The sequence below is a fragment of the Eucyclogobius newberryi genome, unplaced genomic scaffold (genome assembly GCF_026437365.1).
Source record: "Eucyclogobius newberryi isolate DKJ021-1_F unplaced genomic scaffold, fEucNew1.0.hap1 SCAF_1, whole genome shotgun sequence".
Taxonomy (NCBI): Eukaryota; Metazoa; Chordata; class Actinopteri; order Gobiiformes; family Gobiidae; genus Eucyclogobius; species Eucyclogobius newberryi.
Genome location: NW_027315723.1, coordinates 39,559,629 through 39,585,551, shown reverse-complemented (window position 1 = coordinate 39,585,551; position 25,923 = coordinate 39,559,629).

Here is a 25,923-nt window from a genome sequence, read left to right as displayed (position 1 = left end):
CTTTTGAGCAGAAGTCTGAGCGAGGAAAGAGACGTGTGGTTTTGGGAAACATGTGGAAGAAAGAAAGGAGACGTTTTCTGGATGTTAGAGCTGTGCTAAAAGTGGAGCTAATTCGGAGCTAACAACAAGAAAACTAACTTCTGTGATGATGCTCTGTGAGGAAAACATCCAAACCTCTACAAACCTGGACAGATCAGAAGCCACAGGTAAAAACACAGGTAAGAGTGTAATAAAGTATGAACACAAACACAATGCACTCATTTGAGTCACTACATGAATCATTTGTCACTAAGATCAGCTTAAACTATCAAAATAGCGACTTTGAGCAGAAACATGTCTGATCAGAAATCACATCAAAAGTCCATGTTCTTGTTCCTGCTGCTGCATGAATATGGACTCAGTCTTTCACCTGCTGCAGATTTGTGCAACAGTCTCCACAACTATTACTAGGCTGTAAAAAAGCTATTTATTTCTTATATTTTTTATTGTTTTATTTTGTACACAATGTTTGGCCCACGACTCAGCTTGAGCGTTGAAATTTGACAAAAGAGTTTGGTTTGATGGAACACTGTGGCTCATGCACTGAGAGGGGAAACTTAACCTCCTTACTTAAATGCTCCCACGTTTGTTTGTATTTAGTGGTGTGTCAATTCAGGTGTACAAATAACTACACAGACGTGGAAATGTTAGTTAGTACATTTAAAAGGTTTTTTAGATCTTGAGAAGTTTATTTTGTTAAAAAGTCAAATACAATATTTTTCAGTTCCAAATACCTATGACTAAAAGTTTATCTCTGTAGATCAACTCTGAAGTTGTAATGCACATAAACTGAAGCACAATATTGGTGAAATTACACTTGTTTTTCTTATTACATTTCAGTTTATGAGTACAAACTTTTTGTAATTTTTTTTAATCGATCCAGTAATTGCTTCAAAAACAGCGTACGCTACATATAGCTCTTTATTTCTTATATTTTTTATTGTTCTACGTTATGTTCGGCCCGCGAGCCAGCGCATGCGTGGTTGATATGCCGGTGTGTGTTTAGTGAAGCTAACAGTGAGAGCTGGCTCAGAAGGGACGGAAATCTGCGGAGACAAGAGATACAATCGCTGTTGCATGCTCTTGCAAAGGTTTGATGGTAAAATGTGGATTAATCCACCATTTCTGTTTAAAGAAAGATAATTATTTTTATTTATATTACATTTTCAACACAAAAATTCCCTTGTTTCAAATTAGAATGTGCCCCTGACTGTCTTCAAATGAGATGAGACTATATAGATCTCAAAGTCTTAAGGAGAACAAAGTAAAATGTTCACCATATTAAACATCTTAGTAAGACCCTGTGATTGTTAAATATGCATTTTTGGGGCTTTTAAAGTGCCAGTTGTCTCCATCAGCTGTCTTTGAACAGAGAACCAGACTTTGGCGACAAAGAAAAAGAGAACTCTCATTTGGCAATGTTTTGTGTATGTGATTGTTCCATTTCATTTTGATAAAGAAAAACGCTGCAGAAAATGGAGAACAGAGGATGATGTGGTGCTGGAGGGCCCATCAAAAAAACATCACTCACACAAACACTCGATCTTGATCTAAATAAGATATTTACATAAATGCTATAAATGTCTCTACTCCTACACAGAGGCAGGAACATTTCTGATTCTATTCTATCCTCCATATAGTGTTGGGCTAAATACATAGCATTATAAATAGTCCTCACACATAATTGAATTGTTGTTTTATTATTTTTGTCTATTTGACGTTTGCTCAATATTTAACCAATATTTAATTTGTTGCCCGTTGTTTTCTTCTTCTTTAAGACATCCATCATCGGGGTCTAACTGCAAACGTTTCCAATCAGAACTACTCACAACACTCACTGATTTGTCTGTGTCTGTTTAAGTCCCTTTGGTTGAATTGATTCCAACTCTCCATCATTTCTCATCGTTCTTCTGCACCCCATTAACCAGCAGACGTAGCCTTCATCATCGTCATCGTTCCAGTCATTTTATGACGGTCGTCACTAGCTCCTAGCTCCTGCAGGTTTCCATCACAGGCATCATTAGGATTATGAACCTTCTTTAGTACAAGTCAAGATCATAAAACAGTTCTGTAGAGGCTTTTACTGACAAGGGAACAAGGATGATCAGAGACAGTTCAGAGGGTTAATGTTATTTTTTGCATTGAGCGTGACATACTTTCTTCATTTGCCTTTGTAATGTTATAAGATAGGTTGTTATTGCGCTATCAATAATGATTATGATCAGAATACAGGAGCTGAAGAATTAGATTTACTGTGAATGTTTACTAAAATTGCAAGTGCAATAAAGTTACAATTACAAGTGCAGGAAAATAGAAATTAATACGGAAATCTGAGAAAAAGTTTTCATTTAAATACATAGCACTACAGTTTGAATGAATACAAAAAGTTGTTTCATTTGAGTAGAAAGTTTGTTTTAAAAATTCCGTTAAAAGCTTTGATAAAAGTCATATGTGACCAGTCCAGCTCTGTTTGTAGAGTCTTCTCTGCTGAATAACCGCGGGGCCTGTTCATGGCCACGCACACAGGCCAATACACACTTGTTCATTTCCAGCTTTCCCCTGTTTCATTCATACGCACCACACGCGTCATTGACATATCTTTCTTCTCTCTTCCCCGACACTAATTCGCCAAGGGTGCACACTTCAGTGCGTTAGAATAATTATATTAATCATACTCGCCAGCCCTTACCTGTTTCTTTTTGCAGCCTCGGTCCTGCGCGTCCTGCGCCATAATATAATAGATCCATGGTTGGACCAAACCGAGCCGGTACTTCCTGGTAGCTCAAAGCTCAAATAGGCGATGCTTGCGCCCTGAGGAGCTGGCATGTGATATGCATGATCTATTCTGACCACAGTTTTACGCACATCTACTGCTTCAATTTAAATATTAATTAATGTCTTGCTTGGTAGGAAGCTGCCATCATGTTTGATGTGAAAACATTGAGACGGTCAGTCTGCCACTGGGTGCGCTGTGAGTCTGACTGAGATATTAGAGACGTGAGTTGGAGTTTAACTCTACTTCAAAACGCTGTAAATATATATTTTGACATCTCTATTCATCACTGTAAATATTTTGCAGTATTTTTTGCACTTTTGAAACAGAAAGGGTTCAAGTTTGACTCAAGTAGCTGAGCACTGCATGTGTGCCCTGATTGATCTCCTTGTGGGGAGGAGGAGGTCCTTTTATTTTTGTTTAGACCCATAACTTGCATTTAGTCAGTATTTATCGCTTCAAATGTTTTCATAAAAATATCTTGAGTGGCTATCTGAGCTTTCATCCTAGCCTTATCATCTTCATCGCATGCATTATTAAACCACTATTAAAGTGGGAATGTGATGGTCTATAAGTCATATTCATGTGAGTGTTGGAGCTTAGAGAGCCATACAGAGATATTCCCTATAAAAAGGAGAGAGGTGTGGAGATGTCAGGATAAGTAGCCCGCAGGAGCAGAGCAGAAAAACAAACACAGGATGGAGTGGCTTTGATCTGCTATTTATGAGAAGGAGGAAAAATAAAGTGTACCATGAAATAAATAGCTTTCCACAATCACCATGGACAAGACGTTTATGAAGAGAAGGAAATATATAACATTAGCAGTAAATGTTAAGTGGGGTTTGACAGGGAGATCCTGCATCCTTAAATTTTAACCACTGTAAATATCATCTAGTTTGACAAAAAAGGGAGTGGTTTTATTACACATGTGTTTAAAAAAACTCTTCCTCACCCTCCGCGGGCGGTCTCTATTTATCCCCCCTCAAGCTCCCAGGCCTCTGGTGGAGGACCCGAGCTTGAGGGTTCTGCGCAGTATCTTTGCTGTTTCTAGCACTGCACTTTTCTGGACTGAGATGTCTGATGTTTTTCCTGGGATCTGCTCAAGCCACTCCTCAGTCTCAGGGCCCCCTTTGCACAGCCTACACCTTGGGTCTTCTCTGGTGTGGTTGATCTGGGCCTCTATTGATCTGGTGTTCAGGGCCTGCTCCTGTGTTGCCATGATCAGGGCCTCTGCGCTGTCCTTCAGACCGGCTCTTTCTAGCCATTGATTTTGTGATATGCCACTTCAGTTATGTTCAGGTGGTACATGCCATGTAGGGGCTTGTCCTCCCATGATGCTCCCTCCAGCACCTCGTCATCCTCTGTTCCCCAGTGTCTGAGACATTCACTGAGCACTTCATCTGTAGGAGCCTTGTCCTTGATGTGATGTACTTAAGGATCTTGGACGTTTCGTCCTGGATAGTGGTTCTGGTATATATATATATATATATATATATATATATATATATATATATATATATATATATATATATATATATATATATATATATATATATATATATATATATATATATATATATATACATACATACATACATACATACATGTTCATGGAGCACCATAACCAAACCAAGTGGCTGGCATAGGGAACAAGATCACCTGTGCAGTACTGGACACTCCAAGGTCAAAGGTGGTTGAGAACGACCGAGCCAAGATCCTGTGGGACTTCCAGATACAGACGGACAGAATGGAAATGGCGAACCAATCAGACATTGTGATTGTGGATAAACAACAGAAGAAAGCCACTGTGGTTGACATTGAAATACCAAGTTATACCAAGAACTCGGGGCAGTGACCCCCAAACTGGAGGAGAGCCCTAGAAAACACATCAAACAGCTCAGTCAAGAAAAGTGCAGTGCTAGGAACAGCAAAGATACTGCACAGAACCCTCAAGCTCCCAGGCCTCTGGTGGAGCTTAGAAAAAGGGACGAGACCACCGCGGAGGGTGAGAGGGAATGTTTACACAATACTAAACGACTTGTAAACTTAAATCTCCTTTGAGGATTTTCCACAAAAGCAAGGCAGGGATGTCATGTGGCAACCCAGAACACAGATTATAAACAGTGAGTTGAATTGGCTGCTTGCTCTATGCATTGTGTAAAATAAAAAAGGAACGTTTGGAAGACAAACATAAATAACAAAAGTGGGTGGGGGCGGAATAAGGTGAATACAGTTGATACTTAGAGTATATTAGCAAAAAGTTGTCTTCCCACTCAATAGCAGAAGGATAGAAATCAAGTCATGTTTCAAACGTAGAGGAAGGCAGTTTAAGGACTTGAGAGCACGTCTGTGTTTTTGGAGTCTTTTGCCTGAGCCGCATGTTGATTCCCGAGCACCCTCACCACAGCAGATTGAGACACCACCCTCAGAAACTTGAGCCCAAAGTCATCAGTCTGAGACTCAAGCAGAACATCTCTTGTCCACTTATGTTATTTCTTACCTTTTACTTAAAACTTGGAACCATAAGGGAATCAGGTATTAAAATCTGGTTGGTTCATTATACTTGAACTAACCGCAATGCAGAAAGACCAAGAATTGAACCCACAACCTCTTGTTATCTTCCAAAAACAACTAAATATCAATCTCTCACAAAAACAAAACCTTTCCTTCACCTATGCACAACTGTGACAATATGCACCAAATCCAGGTTCCAACTCTCTTCCTTTCACACTTCCACAAATACATTTACAAAAGAAATCCTGATGTCACTGAACCCATGCACCTGCAGACACCATATTTTTAGTAAGTGCACAGTCTTGATGTATGACATGGGGGAGCAGTTGTAAATAGTAGCAGTAAACATTGGAGCAGATATACTAAGCAAATAAAAGTGATGGATTGAGTTTTTATTGTAACTCCACTTTATTATGCTGTTTATACACATATCAGCTGTAAATAGCAAAAGCTACAACTACTGCCAAGAGACTGTGGACTTTGGAGGTTCACAGACCTAGTTAGAACATATTATTTCAGGAAGTTTGTTTATTATGCATCTGAAATTGCCTTTTATGAATAAGCTTGTATTTCAAATTTTTTGGTGACACTACTGAGGCACAGTAGTTCAAGTGTTAGACAAACGTTTAACCGTGTTGTGATAAAATGTGAATATATGATTATATTTCTGTGATGTATTTTATCTGCATAATAGTGATATTTTATCTGCATCATTAGTCTAAGAGAAGAACGGGTGTGTGACAAACTGCATTTGTGAAGGGGTCGTAAAGATGGGCCAAAGGATCTTTACCCTAGGGGGGGTGATAACCCAGAGGAGTCTGGGTAATGTTTACCCAAGGCTTGATCTCTACGGAAAAATACCAAGTGCCTTGATGTGAGGCTGACCAATGAGAAATGTGACCCGCCTATTCCAGAATATCTAATAAAACCAACCAGCATGGGGAAAAACGGGGTGAGATGCAGGAGGATCACGCAGGCTGCTTACAACAGCTTACGTGATCAGTCCCCGCGTTTTCTCCCATGCATGCCACACAAATGTCTGATGTTTCTGTGTCGTTTCATATTCTAAGTTGAATTGTGTTCTCTATGTGTTAAGGAATAGCATCGGTGTATGTCTAATTCCATGACACGTGTTAAAATTGCTTTTCCTTCTCTTTTATCCTCCTCATTTGTATTTAGAGTGAGTCATGTTTGAGAAATCTTTAATATCTTTGCTCTGAAAAGCAAAGTTTTCAGAAGCCTTGATACACTCCTACTGCTCTGTAAGTACTTTGAATCCTGTAGCATTTTGGCGCATCCACTCCTTTCTATTGTGAACTAGTAATATCCTTGTAATTTACAGACTTTTCTTTAGTGTTGAATGGCAGCGGTTAAATAATGATAGTTGAGTCAAATCAAGTATTGTTGGATCAGGGTTCATGGATGGAGGGAAGAGAGTCTTATTGTCATTTCACATTTGAATTTTGCTACTCTGGAAGAAAAAAAGTAAGGAGATAAAATGAAAACATGTACACTTGCAAGAAATACTGCTTAAGTATATATAAGTGTCTATTACCCAGAAAAAAACGTGATCTAAAATGGTGCATGAAAGGACAAAGCTCAATAAGCCACGTAATGTCTGCCCTTGCAAGAAAAGATTAAGATGGATTATCAGATGTGCCTCATTTGCTTTTTATATTTGCTTTTGGGATCATTTGGCAGTATGATGACATGAATACACTTCACAGATAGGTTTAAAGTGTAAAGCAGGCTAAACCTACTCCATGTGTATGTAAATGAGCTGGTGTTTCACTATCGCTGTGCTCCTTTGAGACTAAGCATGCTTTGATTCACACTCGCACACTCAGCTATTCTAGACTCTTTAAGGTGAAGGCCTGGTCAACTTATTTTAGATCTGTCCACCAGGGGAGGACGCTGTATTCCTGTATGCCAGCTCATCTGCATATATTAGCATGATCAGGCATGACACAGGCTCTGGTACACTTCCTGTTTCTCTCAGCGGGCAAATGTTACTGCCACGGCAACACGTTACACCCTCGATAACTGACAAAGGTTAAATAATGCATATCAGAGTTGGACACAATAGCTTTTGTATTTCTTGTAGTGTGACTCACAATAAGATACAAGCTGGCTTTTGTTAGTCAGAAAATGTATAAGAACAATTTGAGGTCTGACAGGATCTGAACAGGTTTGGGGAAGATTTTATAAACACTTTCCACGGGTTAAAGGAGCAGTGTGTGCATTTTGAGCTCTGAAGAAGTCACTTTAAACATGCTTTAAAGTTCATATGAAAGGTTAAAATGTGTATAAAATTGCTAAAGATCTAGTTTCACCTGTCATTCGCCCTCTGGCTTAGCTCACTCCGCCTCCCCGGTGTCCAGATCCTTCCGGGTCGAGTGTGTCCGTGTCATGGCTGCACACATAAGCGCTAGTTCTGCTAAATGTGTGTAATTCATTAACAAATGTTCGTATAGTATTCTCTCTAAGCTGCTTCAGCTGCGGCGTGCCTGCACCACCCGATGCGCTGAATGTTCTCGGTGCCTCTGATGTTTAGCTTGGAGGTAAAGGCTGTTGTTTAACACTGATTATCCATGACCAATGCTTATGGAGTTTGTGAATGTCTCAGCCGTTGTTTCTTCAATTTAAAGTAAAAGCTAGTTCTCTACATGGATTGAGAGGTAAATGGTGATAAAAATTCAGCAGTTTTATCAGTCATCATTTATTTGGCTCTACATTCCAGTTCTCACTTCTTAGTTTAGTGGCGGCTGTAGCTGATGCTCTGTGTCCTGTGCCTCGAACACCTCGAACTTTGAATGGACACTGACAATCAAGTGACTCAATTCCCTGTTGCCCCACATCTACAACTATTTATACATCTATACATGGATTTAAACTTGGACAAATAAACAAATAGTGGAGGTTTGGCATCGGTAGCTGCAGAAAAAACTAAATCAGTTTTAAAGCTGGGAACAATCAATTAATTTATAATGTGACAAATTTAAGTAATGAGAGGGTTTGATTTAGCTGTTAATTGAGTGTTAATGCTGCGTTTTGTGGTCTCCAGGGACTCTGAGTGGAAAAATGTACATGAACGCTCACACAAGTCAAGAAAAAGGACATGAGAACTTGGGTCATAAGCTGCTGTTCAACTTCCACACTGACGTTACCTGAATTGTTCATTTATTTGACATTTGACTAGAGTCTAAACTTTACTACATTTAGGGGTTTACTGAGAGGCTTTATCACAAAAGCAGCAACAGATTTGTGCAAAAAAGAAAGAAAAAAAAGACCAGACACATACCGTCACATTATAGCTTAAGTATGCTAGGACTCAAGGAATTTATTACTGGAGATATAAAAATCCAGACTTTCCTGAATAAAAGGCCACGAATGCAAGTGAATGAAGTCAGAACCCCAACTTCTCGTCTCAGAAACTTGAGGACAACATGAAAACATCATAAACACAAATTGATGTGGAGCTCCACTCATCGTGGCACTCTCCTCAGCTTCTTCAACTTATCTTGAACTTTTACAAACTGTCCTTTTACTGCCCTTTTTTTTTTACTGCAGGTACTTTCCCACCAAACAAACAAAAATACTGGAAAAACAACCTGCCATATGTATTTTAACAAAACACTTCCCTAAGTATATTATTTATGAGGATACATCACAACAATAAAGTTCTATTCTATCCTATTGCAGTCATTGTAACGTTGTAATTTCACCAAATGCACGTCCTGGAACTATATCTTATTTCTGAATAAAGCCAATCATTTTCTTTTCATTTCTTATGGACTTTTTCCCTGATGCACAACAGAATCAATAAACAACATGGCAACATCTTAAAGAGAAAAAGAGAGAAGGTCAAAAGGATAGGTTTAAAAATGTACAGTTAGAGAATATTTCAAGGTTATTAACATGCTCATTATTGCTTATACTCAAGCAGTACTTAGTCTGGCCAAAAGCTGACCGCCCCCCCACTTCTCCTGTCAGGTCTTCCTCTCCTTCACGTATCCGTGATAAAATACTTGACATTCAAACATGGAATTATTAACCATATTCATGACTCAGACAAAGCTTGGAACCGGCGTCGTGTTTGTGTTTGCGTGTATTTACATTTCACATCTCGCAATGCATGAGTCATCGAGCCTACAACAACTTGCATTCTTAAAATCAGTATGGGGTGAGCTTGTAGCCGCCGAGCATGCTGGGATGCATTATTACTAAGATGGAGCTCCCCTTGTACTGACCAGGCGCTAATAATGAACCGGAGATCCAGCAGGGGAGTCTCTGCCTGCGTATCTTAATCTCCATATTGAACTTTCAGTTTTATGCATTATTCAGGTTTTTTAGAATACTTCTCGACTCCTCCGCTGTATTGGTATTTTGAGTGTTTCTGTGTAAAATACGGCAAACAACAACAGACATGCAGAAATGATCACAGCAAAGTGTCCATCACAAGAACATGAATGGAATACAAATACAAAAGAGCATTCCTGTTGTCGGACTATTTTGATCATCTGGGATTAACTGGGCAGGATATTGGTTATTTATCATATGTGAATGGTATTTCATATAAAAAGAATATTGTGCTGGGATTTCAAGCTTGTATTATAAATTCAGTCCACCAAAACTGAGACAAAAAGAGTAAATGTTAGTTGGCTAGTTATTTTTTTCAAACTTGCATAATGCCATAGTTTATAACACATATTTCAGCAATTATAAATACAGAGAAACTGCTTGGTTTGAAGTTCCATTATTGGAACCTAGTGAAACAAATTGAAATATCTGTCCAGTTCTTTTTTTTTTTTAATCAAGTGGAAATTATATTGCTATACTTGTTTGAAGTGTGGACATAATTAAACTGTGGGTGCTTCCCTATTTTCACCAGATCTTAAGCCGACAGTGTCCTAGTTTGAGAACCAAATGGAAACAACTACTTGTGACTATTCTAGACAGTTGTTTCTCTATCATGGTGCAACAATGGACTATGGGGATGGGGCCAACTGTTAACTGTTCAAACTGAAACAGGTTCTTCAGTCATGGGCCGGATGTCCACACTGTTCCCTACAAAGGGTAAGATTTAGTTGCCTGACCAGCCAGTTCCTCCTACATTCTGTTTAAATGCATTTGAACAGAATGTAGGAGGGACTGGCTGGTCAGGTTTAGTGCTGTCCAAATGTCCAGCAGGTGAAATAGTAGTGCACTCAAAATTTCACACAAAGCATCTTGAAAGTAGTGTCCAGCATGGGTTACTATAGACAAGTCAATACAGCCCACAATGCATTGCAAAAGTCAAAAAACAACACTGGACAATGACAGATCTTTAATTAGACACAACACAACTAAATGAAAGCAGAGAGAAGATCGGGTCAAACGCAATGTTGACTGTCAATATGAATAAACCACTCTTAAATGACCCCTAAAACAAGAAACATTACCACACGTGCTAATCCCAACATTTGTAGATCACAACCGTCAGAAAAAAGATAAACGAATTCCCATAAAAGTTAGTTATAAATATACAAAATCTAACATTAACATACAAGGAAACAATCTAAGAATAATTATTACATTACACTTACCTTAGTTTGAGCTGTTAAAAGATCACCATCACATGACGGATTTGACCAATATTTATTACAGAAATCCTTTTTTCCACCCTGACACCAAAGTCACATGATTGCGGTGAGGAAAACGTGAGTTTGTGTGCACTTTAAATTCTACTAAATAGCGCAGGACTATGTAGTAAAAGAGGGAGCAGGCAAGTCGCATGGTTATTTTGTGTCTCTCAAGTGTCTCATCTGGTAACATAATGATGCACCACAAGTGAGGATCAAAATGGTTGCCCTTTGGTAGGCAAGGAAACAAAGGACTGTGGGTTGGAATTAAATTATACAAATGTCTGCCACCAAATTATTGAATGGGTTATCAGTTGTTTCCACTTTTTCGAACCATTTAGCCATGTAACTTTTGAGTCAAATGGATTGAAGAGGCTGCTGCCGCTTTGACCCTGGTGAAAAAGCCCAGCATTCCAGTAAAAAAAAAATATTTTCAGAGCTTTTAAGCCCAGGGTCAGCCCGAGTCAGCGCAACAAATGATCAGCCGTTTACACACCATTTGGAAAGAATACAGCTATTATTTCTGGATTTTGAACTACAATCTCTGAAACAAATCTTGTTTTTAAAGAAGCCAAATACATTTTAGAGAACTCTACCGAAAAAACATAACTTAGAAAGACATTATAATAGTAACTTTTCTAAGTTCTGTAAATCTAGATACCAAAGACCCAGAGTTGAACATGACATAGTTCATACCTGGTTAATGCCAGCAGATGCTGACAGAACCTAATCCAAGCATTGTTTGTGAAAATGGAACTTGGACACTGAAATAAGACTTTTTTCTCCAGAACTATAATTTCGAGTTCCACAATGTGCAATACTGCACAAAAATATACTCTAAAGGCTCTCTCTCTGTGAATGTTGAATAGTGGGCCTTTAACACACTCTTTAGGCAGATAAGACAAACAAACAGTTTATTTTGGGACGCAGCATTTCCATGCCTTGCCTAGGGGTAAAATCAATGTTTGAATACATTTACCAAATACATAAGTTACTTCCTGCCTTGTCCACATAATGAAAGGGCAAAAGATTAAAAAAGGTCATATATCGGCATATAAAGGCTATGATATAATTGACTGGCATGTAAATAATTTAACACATTGGGAATTATACCACAAAAAAATAAAGCTCAAACTCTTCCACCACGTTAAGGTGAAATGGTGGAGTAGTTTGAGCTTTTTGTTTTGTTTGAGCAGCCAGATGATCCCAGGAGCTATGTTGTCGGGGTCTTCAAGCCCCTGGTAGGGTCTCCCAAGGCAAACAGGTCCTAGGTGATGGTTCAGATTAAGAACGGTTCAGAAGCCTCTTATGATGAGTTCTACAACGAGGCCAGTTACGTCGCTCGGGTTAGCATTACCGGGGCTCCATCCCGGAGCCAGGTCTGGGGCCCGGTTGGGTAAAGCCCGAACGAGTGACGTGGGGCCCCTGTGGACCCACCTCCTGCAGGAGGATCCATCAGGGGCCGGTGCAGAGTGATCTAGGCGGCAGTCGACGGGGCCTCGTCGACCAGATCTCCGGACACAGAAGCTGACTCTGTCACCTCGCTGGGGGGGAAAGAGCCTGAGCTTGTGCGGGAGGTTGAGCCGTTCCGACTAGATGGAGTCGGCCTCACCTCCACCCACAGTTTGGGCTCTGGAACCCATCTCCTCGAGAGGGGCTGGACGCTCCACTTCTGGTGTTGCCTGCGGGGAGAGGCAGCGGGCTGGTGTGGGCTTGCTTATAGCCCCTCAGCTCAGCCGCCACGTGTTGGAGTTCACCCCGGTGGACGAGAGGGTCGCATCCCTCCGCCTTCGGATTGGAAACAGGACTCTCACAGTTGTGTCGGCCTATGGGCCTAACAGCAGTGCAGAGTACCCGGCCTTCTTGGAGTCCCTGGGAGGAGCACTGGACAGTGCACCGACCGGGGACTCTCTTTTTCTACTGGGTGACTTCAACGTGGGCAACGACAGTGACACCTGGAGAGGGGTGATCGGGAAGAACGGCTTCCCTGATCTGAACCCGAGCGATGTTCAGTTATTGGATTTTTGTGCTAGCCACGGATTGTCCATAACAAACACCATGTTCAAGCACAAGGGTGTCCATCAGTGCACATGGCACCAGGACACCCTAGGCCGGAGGTCAATGATCGACTTTGTTGTTGTGTCATCTGACACTCAGGTTGCGTGTTTTGTACACTCGGGTGAAGAGAGGGGCAGAGCTGTCAACCGATCACCACCTGGTGGTGAGTTGGATCCACTGGCGGAGGAGGAAGCCGGACAGACTTGGCAGACCCAGGGCATTGTGAGGGTCTGCCGGGAACGTCTTGCTGATCCCTCTGTCAGCAGGGTCTTCAATTCACGACCTGGCCTTGGATAAATGGAAGAAAATGGATGGATAGATAGACATTGGGAATTGCTGTTAAACAATATATATTTTCCTTCTGCCAGTTCCAGGCAAGTAATTGAGTGATAGTTTGTTTTCTGGTTTTCAGTTTTATTTTGTGTTAAGTTCTCAGTACTGTAGAGAATTAGGTGCATTTTTAATTTTTTTGTCATTGGAGCAGGTTGAAATGTGGCCATTTATGCCAATAGCCTCGCCAACCACCAATCACACAATAACACCCTCTTTTAAAGAGGAGACCTGGTCCCAGAGGAAAGCGTTGTACATGTTTGTAACAGGACTACATTGATAAATACCAAACAAACAAAAAAGAGCTGATTGGGATGCTTGGGAGACGGTTTGGATGGTGTTCCACAAATTTAGCTGAAAATATGCCTCCATGCCTCACAGATGGATGGCATTGCACATAAATCCCAAATGCGCTCATTACTGTGTGAATTCATCTTGTCAAGGGCCCGGACATGGCTCCATTTTGGGTTCCAGAGAGCCGTCCAGTTTTATTAAATGATCTCTTGCTCTTGTGGAGGAAGAGAGGGAGGTAAAGAGGAGGAGGAAAGGAGGGGGAGATGTCCTTGCCAAATGACATCTTTACTGCTTCATCCTTCACTGACTTTGCATACTCCGCAAAACAACGCTGAGTCACAGTATTGTGCTCTTTTTTTCTTCTTTTGGTTTATTCTTTGCTTGATTCTTATTAGTATGTTGGTGGTTCTTTATTATTACTTTATTTACTTGTCTCTTTTTAATGAGATTTTTAAATCTTAAGGTGTTAGTCCAGTCATGCATCCTTTAAAAACACATAAAACAAATATAAGAAGGAACATACATTTACAGTTGCAGTCTCCCAGTCATGTCAATAAAAAATAATATATATGTGTTTATACAAGCCATTGTTGAAATGTGTGAAAATCTAGCCAGCCAAGACTACATACCTTTTCTATTTTTTACATAGACATCCCAGTTCTCTATGGGTGTGATTTTCATGGATTAATAAATCAGATAAACACTTGGGAGTTGGTCCATCAAAGGTCAGGTTTAAACTGGCTCCATCACCATGACTTAAATCACATCATTGCTCTAAAACGACTTAAAAGGTTTTCTAACTTCTAGGATGATTTCCACATGCCCCTTTACCCGTCAAAACGTCACTCTGCCGGACCAAGCTTGATGAGCTGGTAACCTTGATCGAGAGCTGGTTTGTATCACTGTTTAAGAAAAAAACAATAATTACATGGTTAAAAGTAAATTTTGCCTCAAGTAATAAGCACTATTTCTGGCCTTTGTGCACGTTTCAGGTGACTCTAGGACGGCCAAATCAATGAAAAAACAAATGTATGCAAAAAACAAATGCTCTAAATGTACTTCAGCTATGATGTTATTTTTTGTTATTTTTATTAATTTTAAGAGATTAACAACCTCTTCAAGAGTCACCAGAGGCCTGTACTACAAAGATCCTGATTCTTACGCTTTTGCATTTCTTCATTTCTCTGCTGCTCTCTCTCTTACACAGGTGTTCATTCAGCTGTTGGAATCTTGTTCATCTCCTTATCTTATTTGGGAACTTAACCTGATCCAGAACAGGTCATGAGATCAGCGCATGTTGCCAAATTTGCCATAGAGCAAAGGGTTCACACAGTAGTTACCTCGCTAACCCTCTAAGCCAGCAGGCCTCCAGTCCTTTGTGATCTGGCTAAACCAGAGAGAAGCCAGAGAGCGCACGGACAATAGTTTAAATTGTAACATGGAAGCATGCGGTTCATTCTGATCAGAGGAGCGAGAGGAAAGACACGGGGCCAGTATTTATTGGCTTCAGTCACTTATTTGTTGTTTGCACCATCTTAAAGAGCTGTTAGACACTCTTGAAAATATAAGCAAAACAAATCCTGGTTAGAAAGTCCATTCTAACCAGAATTCATCAACCACTCGGTTTGAAATCAATATGTCTTCTGTGTTTGCCTCTGTAAGATGAATAGTATGATTTTTATATCAGCTTTTGATGTTCAATGTCGTTCAAATGTGTCTTAATATATCATTCTACTCTATTTATCTTTTTTCATCTTTGTTAAAATGGTAATTTGATTTCATTCAATATGCCGTTCATGTTGAAGGATGCTACTTGTAACACTTCTGATGTCATTAGATTGATTGTATTGATTTTGCCATTGTGTCTTTAATGTCTTTAAACTCTGGTTGAACACAAGAACTACAGGAACAGGAAACAGATGAAAAGATAACATAGAAAATAAAAGGGTTCATGCTGAGAGCATGCATCAAACCCAAATTCTGATCATGTAAAAGAACGTAACGAGGAGGGAAGTCCATTCCTAATGAAGGGCCCCCCGGAAAGCTCCCCGGCCGCTGCTGACTCCAATCCTCACTCAAAGAACTTGATAAACTACCTCCCCAGTCCACCACGCCCCCCAGCCACCCTCTACATGTATTTTTCCATTTTCTCAGAAATCTATTCTCCCACATTTGGCACTCCGATGAGTGGATGTAACTGGACAGTTTTTGTACTAAAGCAGATAGCCAACATTGAGCATAAAGTCTGATATCAAAAAGTAACAAGCCACGTTGTCGCTGTTCAATTCTCTGTGTGTTGCACCTTCCTGAGGAACACTTCTGACTCTCCTGGTATTCCGAGCATGTGTTTTTTTTACCTTCGAAAGTAAAACAAAGAGGTAAAGAAAAAAACCTCTTCTGTTCCACAGTTCCGTTGTTAACGAACCTCATATGGAATATCCCGGGAAACAAGCTTCCCTTTTACCTGGAGGTTTCCTGTAACTTTTTGTCCACGTCACAAGTTCGTTAAGAAACCTCAATATCAGGACTCGTCTGTGTAGCTTGTCATTATAACCGGAAGTCCTTTCACTTTTAATGCATGGAAATAATATTAACAATTTTCCAAAGGGTTTGCGAGAGCTCTCTAGTTATTTAAATAATGTATCTGTACCAAATGGCAGCATTATACTCTTCCGTCAATGGGAAAACATGTCCTTTCACACATTAAGATGTTCCCAAAATGACCACCTACCAGAACACGCATTTGCTCACTTCTTCCTCAAGTGGTCATTTTATAGAGGTTCAATTATTGGACATTTCAACAATGAAATCTCCATATTGTGGATGGCAAAGAAACAGTAGCAATAGTATAAATCTGCTTTAAACCCCCACAGAGAAGGATAGATCTGTTACCTCCACATCACCACAGCCTTGACACACGGCAGGTCCATTTGTTCAGAAAGAAATAAACGCCATAAATAAGGAAGCCAGCATGGGACAACCGTCATCTGTCAAGGAAACATTATCGATATTCTTTTTTTAAGGATTTAAAGTTTAGCAGAGAACGGACTAGCAGGACTTTGTTATGTACAATTAGCTAACAAAGTAGGAGGTAAAATCAGGATCAGGTTTTTCCACATTCATTTTATTAACTTGAAGTAATAGAAGTTGATAAGAATTCATATAAAACAATATACAAAGAATGTGTATTTTACAACATGAATAAATATATTGTGCACAGAGAGGCAGGATTGTTTTGTATTATTTATGCATTTTCTCAAGTAAATGCAGTTCAACAGCATTCTACTGCTCTCAAACATTCATTGTTATTCAATCTATTTTAAATAAAGACGATAAATAAGTTTTGCTTTTTGTATTGTCTGATTATATCATCTAAACATACTTCTGACACTATAAATGAATACAGTGCCCTAACTTTTAACTACATTTTACGACAAAATGTACCAGCAGATTGAATGTGTATTTACGTCCCACGATTTCTCCCACGATTCGATTCCTCATATGCCACGCACGCACTCACACACACACACACACACGCAAACACACACACACACACACGCACGCACACTCAAACACACACACACACACACACACGCAAACACACACACACACACGCACGCACACTCAAACACACACACACACACACACGCACACACGCACGCACACTCAAACACACACACACACACACGCACACACACACGCACGCACACTCAAACACACACACACACACACACACACACGCACACACGCACGCACACTCAAACACACACACACACACACACACGCACACACGCACGCAAACACACACACACGCAAACACACACCCGCACGCACACTCAAACACACACACACACACAGACACACACACACACACACACAGATATGCAGATAATCCACTATCGCACAAATTAGCACAGAACCTTTCAGCCGGCTCCTCTTCTCCTCGTTCACATCCTCTTCAACAGCTGCAGATTTTTGCCAGTCTCCGCCACTGGGATTTTATTTAAAATTCCACTTGACATGCCGACTGCGTAATGGCGCTTTAGGACAATCACTTGGTCTCTCTCTCTTTCTCAGTACAGTTGACTTGGGAATTCCATGCTGCTCTCAGCTTGCATACTTACAAAGAAGTGTTACTGAACTCTTAGCGTCATATTCTGCCCCTGGAGGTAGCGCTAACGTGAGCCTTTTACAGGGGGCGGGGCAAGGGCCGATTTAAGAACTCAAGCGACTCTTCGTCCCTTTTTTTTTTTTTAAAAGGGACCCACCCTCCTTTTGTTTCCGAGAGACCGCCTAACATCAAATCTCATGTGGAAGCACGCAACAGCCCCGCTGCTACAAGTGCGGTTGTATACCCTCAGCCATTTTTGTACTTCACAGTTGAAGCGTGGAGCTACACTGAAGGAACTCGCTGCTAGCTTTGCTAAACACACACCGACATATCAACCACGCATGCGCAGCCAGGGAAACATGTTGCTATCCAGGGAATGAGGCTGCAGGTGTGCAGTAGCACGCAGGGAATGATTGACATGTGGGTGAACTACTCAGCTGTCCACAATAACAATAACATTGTTTGATTTCCCGTTTTTCGATGTGTTCCCAAACATTTTGAAATAAATAAACAAAATATTGAAGTGCAGCCTTAGAGCATTGTTTCTTTATTTAATTCACCTTTATTTGTTTTTGCGCACTGCAGAGAGCCCGGTTGCCCGGACTAAACCCAGACTAAAGCGGCGTTCAGACCGCGGCATCCAATTCGCGCCCGACGCAGGAGTTGGACACCTATACATTTTAAGGCAGATGTCTCGGACGCGCATCCAAAAAATAAACAACCGAGGCGTCCAGCGCACATGCTCATTGGAGGAGTGTGTAGCTGTGCAATGGCAGAACAGGGGGAGAAAGTGGCTTTGGTGTATTAACTTTACAAAGTCCAAAAGCGGAGGCGATGGGCTCCGGGCTTTTTATCGTCACAGGGGTTGTTTTGGGTCTTCTTCCGGGTTGTGCATAGTACGTCACCGGAGCGTCATCTCTGATTGGCTGCTGCACCGCGTCTGCCGCAGAATACCTGCGTCCGACGCTCAAACGCCCCCAACGCGCCGCATTTGAAGCTCAAAATGCAGGATTTGCACCGCAAAAATGCTTGAAACGCATCATACTTCATAAAAAGCTAGATGTTTGTTCGTGCACCTTGAGCTGCAAGAACAAAATTACGTCATGAGGGATTTTGGGTGAATGTGATGTGATGGTGGGGATTTTTCCAGTTTCGCAAATAGATCTCTGAGCTGAGCACATGAGTCTGTACGGTCCAGTCTGACCCAGACCTTGCAGTAAAATGAGTCTAATGCAGGAGGTGGAGGTGTCCAGCAAAGAGCTTTAAAAGCTGAGTCCATTACGGCGCTGCGCTGTTTACGTGAGTGTTATTAATTATTCAATATCTTATCTTATCCATATGGGGATAGTAACATCCCTCCAGGGCACTAGTTTTGAAGTTTATTAGTTAAGATTCTGGCCATTCACAGAATACACCAGACCACGTCATCCAGCGCGCCGACTGCAAGATTTGATGAAATTAGCAAAATACGGCCCTTAATGTTTTAAAAGAAGTACTGCGTAATGATTACATTAAGATATGCCATGCCAAACGATTTTTAATCGCAAATGTAACAAATGCATGAAATAACAATCACGCGAAGCAACAGTCACAAAGAAACAACTGTGAAAGTAATAATACAGTGAAGTAACAATCACAACAAAACAATACCATGAAGTACATCACAAAAGTAACAATCAAAAGCTACAATCAAGCTGTAAAATACACAGCATATTCTGAACCAAAAAGGTGCTATTATAATAAGATATTAAAATGTTAAAATTAAGAATCACAATAAGTGACAGTCACATGACGTAACAATTAAATTAAGTAACAATTACAAAGGTATCCATCACACAATATAACGATATCATGAAGTTAATAATAATCAGAGGCAGTAACAGTCATGTGAAGTAACAACATAGCATATTAATTACATGAACAATCACAAAAGTAACAATAGCACAACATAACAATTATAACAAACCAAACCAAGAAGGATATTCACGTGGAGTTTCAATCACAAACGTAATAATTGATAATATGTGACGTAACATCGACAAGAAGCAACAATCACATGAAGAAACAGTACATGAGGCAGTAGCTTAACACTTTTTGTGTTGTTTATCACATGTTTGCATCTGTGTATGTGTTATTTTCTATTTTAGTGTTCTGGAAAGGGATGTTGACAAAGGTTTTGTCTTTGTATTTATTTATTTTTCCATTAATGGCTGTCAGTGCCACACATGGAGCACACGGCGCAGTTACTTGGAGCCGGCTGTAATGGTGTAATCACCTGGACCACTCTGGTACAACAACCCCCTGATCCCGGTAGAAGCAGATGTGTCCTTCATTGTCAATAAAACGCTCAAATCACTGCCCATAAAGTGTCCTGCCTCCCAGTGCTGTCCCACTCAGTTACTGACCTAAACTATTGTGAAGTACCAACCATCAAAAGTCAATTTGCTTCAACCTGCCACGGCAACTGAAACAAAACATATTTATTGTGGATTTTGAAACACTTTGGTGCTTCTTTGCTTTTGTGATGATGGTATTTATCGGGATATTTTGGAGAGGCTAACAAAATTGTAAAGAAATTATGCTTTTTTCTTTTAATATGCCTTCACAAGCCTTTGGTGTGACTCATTACTCTTATACTCCAAAGAATTTAATCATAAAAGTGTGTAATAACAGTAAAAGTGCGTAATAACAGTTATTTCTTCATAATGGCAGCACTGATATGAGGCAAAGGATTATGGTCTATGTTGTTTTTTAGCTGTTACTGCGGGAACAGAACTATGCGTTTAAACAGAGGAGCTTGTAATTCAATACATTGAGACAGCCCGCGATATTGTTGTGAGACTTCTGATAATACAATCCCAATATTTCAGTTATTACATTCCTACAAACCTCTGTTTATTTCACTATGGCGATTCCCTCTGGTGCTAGTAGATATAGAGCGCTAACACCGAATACCGATGAGGGAACGTCTGACTGGTAAGTGCTAAAACATGAAATGCCTAAGCAAAGGTACATGTTAATACAAATAATGCATAATATGTGTCTTTTAAAACATGGCTTCAAGCTGTTAGTTAAGTGTAATAATTATAAAGCTCTCCTTTTTGCAAATGGTTTGTCCCGGTAACTTGGAACATTAGCAATGATTTGTGTCATTATTGTTCTACTGCCTGTGTCAGTCTTTTCTTCAGCCTCATACATATTCCTATGAAGATAAATTGCTACATGATTGAAACGTGGCAGTGTGATGGATGGTGATTGCCTTGAAGGGGAAGGGGCGGACTTATGACAGACACATGGAGCATGACCAATAAATAGCAATGTGAATTAGCAGCTATTAGAACGGATGAGAACTTTAGCGTCACTCTGTGGTGTGCTCGGGAGGTTTCCAGTGACATTTTCGGGATTAAAAGACAAACTAAGACGGACTCAAAAATATATATCTAAACACACCTTTTGTTTGAATGCTGGGATGACATGTAAACGGCAGTAACATTGAGAAGATAGAAGAAATGTGATATGTGTGGATGTACTGTTATTATACTCCCATCTGTTGGTTGAAATGAGACATTACAGAAACAGTTTGGGGCGTCAGATGTGGGTGAATTAATAACGCAATATAACGCGTCTTTGATTTTTTTCAAATAAATGAGAATTGTAGAAAAGAGAGCGGAAAATGACGAAGAGGAGGAATGCACAGTGAACATACAAATGAAGCAGGGGAAGAATTGCGTGGAATTACTTGAAATAAGTTTGTTTCTGGTGGCTCTATTGTAAGTCATGCTTGTTTTTTGTTCTTAGACTATAACTTTGCTAAAATACTTTTACTGGTTCGATTATTGAATTGATCCCTTGTGGAAAAGGTCATCATGTAGCGTCGCACCTCTCGTCTCCCGTAGATTTCCGTCTCTTCTGAGTCAGCTCGAACAGTCTTTCTCCGTCCTAATTTTGTCACACTAAGGGAACTATATTATGATAGATCCATGCTCTTAGACACAGGGAAACGTGCTGCTCTCGTGGGGACGAGCCGACGAGGCTGCAGGTGAGCGGTAGGTGCGTTCTATGATCGATACGTGGCAGGACTGATCGGCAGTCCACGCCACGAGGAAATAAGACTATCGTCCATTACGCCTTTAAAAACACAGGCTTCCACACAGAGGGTTCCACATTTTGTTATATTACAGCCTTATTCCAAAATGGTTTAAATTAATGATTTGCCTCAACATTCTCCAAGCAAGCAATACCCCATAATGACAACTTGAAAGATGTCTGTTGCAAATTTATTTCCAAAAAAAGAAAAAGAAAAAACTGCATTTGCCCTGACACTCAAAATTGAGCTGAGATGCTCAACAACTTGATTGGAGTCCACATGTGGTAAATTCAGTTTATTGGACATGATTTGGAAAAGCACACGCCTGATTATGAAAGATTTCACAGTTAACATACCACACAAACCACAAACAAAGCCGTGAAGTACAAGGAATTGTCGGTAGACCTCCAAGACAGGATTGTATCAAGGCACAGATCTGGGGACCAAAGTCTTCCAAGAGCTGGCCAAAACTGAACATTCCAGGGAGAAGGGCCTCAGTCAGGGAGGTGACCAAGAACCCGATGGTGACTCTGACAGATCTCAAGTGTGTCTCTGTGGAGAGAGGAGAACTTTCCAGAAGAACAACCATCTCTGCAGCACTCAGGCCTGTGTGGTAGAGTGGCCAGACGGAAGCCACTCCTCAGTAAAAGGCACTTGACCTGAAGGACTCAAACAAACACCTTTGGTCTGATGAAACTAAGATTGAACTCTTTAGCTTGAATATGGAGCCAGTGTAGCATGTTTTTTAATGCTTTATTGCATATTATGATTCCTAATCCTAGTTATCATACACAAGCTAAATATTCAAAGCTGTACTGATCTTATATTTGTGGAAGTCTAAAAACAATCAGGTATATTGTAATTATTCAAGTATTCAATTTGAATAATGGCTTCATAACAGAAGATGATGGTTGAGAAGTGGCTGTATCCGTCACATTTGGGACATGGGACAGTTTGGCTTTGACATGGTGAAAACGTAGGCGCTTTGCCACAAACAGTTTTAATTTGAAGCAGTTTATGCAATTTTCTGTTTAGATTAAATGGATGGATTCCTTGCTAACAATCAAACAAACTCAGTTGAATCGAACAACCTCAGTTGTAGTGAGTAAATACAACTCTAACCCTAAATAGTATTTAGTCACTACTGCTGAGTTTGTTTGGTCAGAACAGAGCAGTTTTTCTAGAGAAGCAAAGAGGTGATGTCACATCTAGACAGTACTCTCTCAATTGAGTAATTTCCTGGAACACTAGTTTTTACTTCTGCTTGAGAAGTACTTCACTTTACTGTTACTAGAGTACACATTTTCTACCCACCTTTGCTGATCGCAGTTATGGAAGTACCATAGTTCACATTGGTTTTAAAAGTCTTACATTTGTCCAAACTTGTCAAACTGTGGAAAACTCGTCATGATTTTCGGCTGAATATGTATAAATATTATGTTAAACGTGAAGGAGGGCGGGGCTATATGGCCCAAATGCTTTATCATGATTTAAAAGGGGGATTAATTACCATAACAATATAAGAGATGATATAGCTAAAGCTACTTAACAGTTGCCTTTATACTATTGAATACTTAATACTATTTCTAAAGTTTGAAATTCTGCTTCCAATTTTCACCTTTTATCTCTCTCATTACTGAGTCTTTAGGTTCTGCTGAACTTTGGTCACTTTGATTACAGCACACTATCACTGTGGCATAGTTTCATTAAGTGTCAACAATATCAAAATAGTTGAAACCCCACAGCACCCAGAGGTAACTACATTTTTAAGAAGCCAACTCTGCAACTCATTTAGTATTCTCACAAAAAGCTAAACATAAACATTTTATGTAAAAATTAGTGTGCGGAGGAGGACATTCTGGTGCAGGATTCCGGCAGAAAAATGGCAGACACAGTATTCAACAGGAGGAAACGCTTCCTCTTTTTTTGTTGTTGTTCATAAGAGTTCTATTAAGAGTGTGTTTTGAAACGTCCTATAATCTGTCCTTTCCTCCTGTTTTACTGCGTTGTAACAACTGTGTGGATATTAAAGGATTATCTTATCTTATCTTATCTTCCTGGACATCATCAGGATGGTCAACCTGATGGAGTCAAATATTGATATTGATCTTTGAAACGTCAGTCAAGACTTAGTACTCCAAACTTTCTTATTAACATTGAAGAGGGTCCACAACGAGCACATTTACAGTCTTGTGAGTGAGGAGAAAAAGCGAGGCAATGCTGGTTGATGGTGATAGGAGTTTGGGCTGACTTTATGTGCAGAGGTGCTGATGTGTGTGCTCCAGAAGTGTAGTTGACGAGGTTATTCGTTAACTTGGGTTCAGGAGCGGGACCACGCCTCAACCTCTTACTTCCCCAGCAACAACACCTCCACTCTTTAACCACGCCTCTAATTACCCAGAAGGCCTATATATGCACAGGCCAATCCCAGCATCTCTTGTTGTCTCTGCTCTCTCGACCCCACCCTCCCACCCCATGTCTCTATCATCTTCACCTTAACACATCACCATCTATGGAGGGGGGGTTCTGAATCGGCTGGGCTGATTACCCGAGACAGAGCCCCCATCCTGAGTCTCTACCCAGCCATCTCTCATTGATCTCTCTCATCGATCTCTCATCGATCTCTCATCGATCCATCATCAATCCATCATCGAGCTCTCATCGATCCATCATCGATTTCTCATCGATACATCATCGATCTCTCATCGATCCATCATCGATCCATCATCGATCTCTCATCGATCCATCATCGAGTCATCATCGATCTCTCATCGATCTCTCATCGATCCATCATCGCTCCATCATCGATCCATCATCGCTCCATCATTGCTCCATCATCGATCCATCATCGATCCACCTTCGATCCATCATCGACCCATCATCACTATTATCAATAAACATTCTTTCGTATTTCATTATTGTGGCGTGGTCCTTGCTAGTGAAGCAGATGCTTATTCAACCCTACTCCTGTTCATATTAAAAGCCATTTAATTTTGACATTTCAATTTTAATCAGGACAGTGCATGATAATGAACATACATGAAATTCATGCTTTCCATCTGTTCATACACCAGCGTACTTCATATGTACATGTTTTAGTGATGGGGGAGACAGGAGCAGAAACAGGGAGAACATGCAAACTTCACACAAAAAGGCCCCACGCTTCCCGGGAGTTGAACCCCTTCTTGCTTTAAAGCCGTGCACTCTTATATTATTATTATAATTTATTGTTAGTAATATTGTGACAGAAAAACTCTATGTCCTCTGAAAGTTGTGAAAAGTTCTTATGAGCTCACCCATTACACGTATCTCATATGATCCTCTCATTTACACATTCTCAGTGGCTTATATCTGCATGACGACTCCTGGCAGAGCTTCTTTCCACAGAGTTTCAGGTCCAGAGGAATGTGCACCGCACACTTAAAACTGGAGAATAGCGGCTTGGCCCTGGCTTGGTTTGGGGAAGTCCACTTCTTGTCCTTCAGAAGAAATATGATTTGTTCTATAATTTAAAACTGTTTCAAATTATTTCAGAAGCAGGAATAACTCTAATACCGTATTATTTATATTATTCTGCATCAACATGTTTAATAATATCTTACAAGCTCATAAAATAAATGTTTTATCTCAGTTCGGCCAATTATTTTGTCTCTACCTCTACTTTCACCACTGGCATTCATCATTACACATAAAAAAGACTATACCGTTCATTTATAGGCTCAAATAGTCAAGCTGCCACGAAACTCTGAACCATAAACACGATTCCACTTTGAAACTCTTCCCTAAACAGACATAAAGGGGCAGAGCCTTTGGTGTTCGAAGCGTTTTGTGTTTCTTCTTTAGTCTTTTTTGGTAAAAATGTTATTTGTCATCTCTGACACATGATGTATTTCCTCTTCTTTCAGCGTAGTTAAATACATTCCTCAGAATTTGAGAGTGAGAAAAAACATGGTATCTTCCTGTTTTAGGTGCATTTGCCACATTCCTTCTCTGACTTCGTTTCATCATGAGGTTTTTCATGCTTTGGCTGCTCTGCTTCGGTGAGTTTTTGTGCAATCAAAATAGTCCCAACTTCATTCTATTCTTTATTTGAATA